Genomic DNA, 3,682 nt, shown 5'->3' with positions numbered 1-3,682 from the left:
TGATAAATGCAGTAAGAATACATTGCAAGCACATACAGACATAGAGGAGCAGAGAGACACGTGAGAGTATAGAATAACACTTTGCCCATTTCTAAAAAATAAAATAAAATCCACACATTTATCGTTTTTTGTCTCCGTAATGACTTATTTCAAAATGAATTAGATAATAAGAGAGTTTAGACATATAGACTTGTTTCTCTGTAAGAAAGTAATACAAGTAGTCATAATGATTTAGTATCCATGTAATGATGATAGTATCCATGTAATGATGATAGTATCTCTGTAATGTGATAATATCTTACAAGCTAGGTAGCTTAATAAACACGTATAAACAGTCAATCTGATCAAAGATGGTACATTTAAGGCTGTAGTTTAAACTCTAATTTCTTACACTTCATATTTGTTCCATTCATTTAATTGCAATATTTCTTCCATGTTTGTTAACACAGAAGCACCAGTGATTGTTATCATTTGTTTAGATTTCAGAATGATTTCCCGGACTGTCGTGATCAAAGGTCAGCATTATGAAATACCAAACACAGTCAGGCCAAAGGTCGGACTGCAGTAACAGACAAACAGTTTTTCCCCCTTAATTCTCCACACAAGGAGGGGAAAATGACCTATTTAGTATATATATTTATTTTGAATACACATTGAGTATACCAGAAATTATGCATAGACTTATCTTTGGTATTTTTGGCTTAGTTGCTTTGAAGGGTTTCAACTAAAAAATTTTTTAAAATGGAAATCACATAAAACCTCATTCACAAACACACATTTTTACTTGCTTTAGATATGTTGTTCTCTTTAGGCAAAGCAGTGTTTAAAAGCAAGAGGAACTGAAAACATGCAGTTTCACTCTCTGATCTTCATGTTTGTGACATCTTTTCATTCCTTTTCATTTTAGGGCTTAATGGTCATAATGGCTGCTGTGAAAAACTAGCTGAACTAACTAGGCAACATTAACTATACTTAACATCTGAGGCCAAGAAATGACTTGTGAAAATTATAAAAGGATACACTGGAATACACGGTGGGGTAAAACAGAATTGGACGAAACACATTCACAGGGCCGTTTCCAGACATTGCAGTGCCCTAGGTCAGACAGCCACCATTGCCCTTGAGTGGACTAATCTTTTCATTTTATAACAGTTGTTGGAATTGTATAATATTTTATTTTCATTCAATCTAGATATGTTTTACAGCTATTTTCTACATTAAGGAAATACAAAGTTCTTATAATAATTTCTTATAATATTTTGTATTATGTATAGTAGTTTCTATAATATTAAGAGAGATCAGTGTGGATATGTAACCTCAGCATTTCAACAAACACAGCACTGTAGGTGTCTTTATCTGCAACATGTCACTGAAACACATACAAAATGGCCACTCTGCTAGCATTGTTCACTGCGGCTCACAGTCACATAATAAACTCAAGCTACTCACACTGTTTTTATGTATTTTGTGGTTCGCTCGCTCATAACCATGCGCAGCCAAAAGTTTGGAGCACACTGGGGTATTTTTGACAGCTGTCATTCCAGGAGCAAACACTTTGATGTATAGCAAATAATTATTATTCAATTTATTGCTCCTGATCTTTTTCCTGTGCAACCAGCATGAGGCATAGGCGACTGCTTTTGCTCATCTGAACCTAAAAATGGCCCTGCATGTTCACAGAGACAAAAAAAAAGACACATTACCAGATCATAAAACACAACAACGAAAGTGTGTCTTTTAATCTATACTGATAGCTGAAGAGTGACAGAAGGGGGGGGGAGAGCGGATGACACCAGGTTGCAACTTCAGAAAGTGACTCAGGGTGGGATGTTGGAAAAGAGGAAGTAGAGTCTGGATGCAATATGTCCTTTCTCTGTGTGCGAGAACCCTTCGTCTCGGTATTGATTTCTCCTTCCACTGTCTGCTTTACCAATCTGGTCCTGCCCTCACTGATTGATGAGGAAGCTCACTTTTTCTCCCAATTTCCTCCAGGTTTTTTTTGTTGTCGTTCATCCTCTGTCTTGCCACACTACATTTTCCTTTGCCCTAGAATTTCTTCTCACACCCTATACTGTACATCTATCTGATACGATAAAGACACAGTATTTTATTCCATTCCTTTTAATCCGTTCAAATTGCCTCCAGATTCCTCCTATTTGACGCTTTTTTTTTCTAAACAGCCAAAAGCTTTGGAAGTACCTACTTAATCACCCAGTGTGGACTGCGCGGTGCTGATAAAGTGCTCATTACTCTTCATTTAGGAAACATCCCCTACAGACTTCATCTGCCAATACAGCTGGAAAATAATTCCTGGGGCTTCAACACTTCGAATGCAGACAGGACACCCAGTTAGGGTTTGCCATAAAAGCCTTGCAGCCAGCTTACATTTACTGTCAAAGACTGCAGAACACAGAGTTTAGGTTCCATTACAGCAAAAGTTTATATATCAAAAGTTCTTCCTGACCTTGCAGCAAAAAGCTGTCAGCTTTTTTTTTTTAAGGCTCCTCTCCACTAGTCTCTGAGCAGCAGAATGGAAAAGTGTACGAGCTCTGGCTGTGAGGTACACGAGATGAGAAAAGTGTGTCACTGTGACACTGACTGTGTCCAGTCTTTTCAGAAGTGAGTAGTGTGATTGTTGTAATAAGAGCTTAAGTGCGGGACCACCGGTTGATGATGTAGCTCTCTGCCTGGAGATGGAGGGAAGGCCAGTGGGGTCGTGGGCCGGTCACAGCGAGATGCAGAGGGCCATGGGAGTAAAGTCGACTTTCAAGTTTCCTCAATTCTTGGTTAACCTACATGCTGCCTCGTAAATAAATAGCTTTGAGTCCAAGTGTGTGCAGTATCTCCAGGGCATATCAGCAAGGAGATGCAATTCCTGTTCTTCCTCACCACACTGGCTCAGAAACAAGCTAATTTCTGCATTCAGCTATAGACAAATTTATTTTAGTTCCAGCTTTACTGTAGATGAATAAATGGTCAGCTGTAAAAATGTGCTTTTCTTTTAATAGAAAAGGGGCTTATTCTCTGTAATATTAGCGGATGTATTATCAGACGCGATTTTTCCATTTGTCATCGGGCCCTTAAAAGGTCAAAATCAATAATAAAACATTAAACCTGCATTAACTGATTTTCAGGCCAGTGGGGGACAATTAAAACACAATATGTTGTCTCATAATACATCAACTAATGACGTATTCACAGCTTGTTTCAGCTGCGCCCAACTGTCCAAAACAGTCAGTTTAGTGTAGGTTAGATTTACAATCATTATGTACCATTTTAGCGCGATATAAACTACAGTACTACAAGTGTTAGAACTAGATTTTGACACATGGCTCCTTTTACAAGACTACCCAAACTAATTTACAAGCAATACAATGACAACTGACAGTACAGCTGGGACATTTGGGGTTAAACCTGGCTTCCAGTCCACTAAATAAGGAACTCCTCTGTCACATTTCTCTGCAGGTATTCATTATTTTACAATCAGATAAACTCTAAACATAGAAAAAAAGATTATTAATAAAGTACTAATTATCTATAACAGGCAGTACACATATTTGTTTCTCTGAGGCTTTATTGTCTGTTTTCATGTGATGACTTAAAGCAATATTTTCCATCACTTTTCTCCTCTAGCACAACACCAACAAAGAAGGGAAAAAAAAAAAAAAAAATAACAAGTCAT

The sequence above is a fragment of the Morone saxatilis genome, unplaced genomic scaffold (genome assembly GCF_004916995.1).
Source record: "Morone saxatilis isolate NCDOM2014 unplaced genomic scaffold, NCSU_SB_2.0 Contig23, whole genome shotgun sequence".
Taxonomy (NCBI): domain Eukaryota; kingdom Metazoa; phylum Chordata; class Actinopteri; family Moronidae; genus Morone; species Morone saxatilis.
This window is presented reverse-complemented; position numbering follows the sequence as displayed.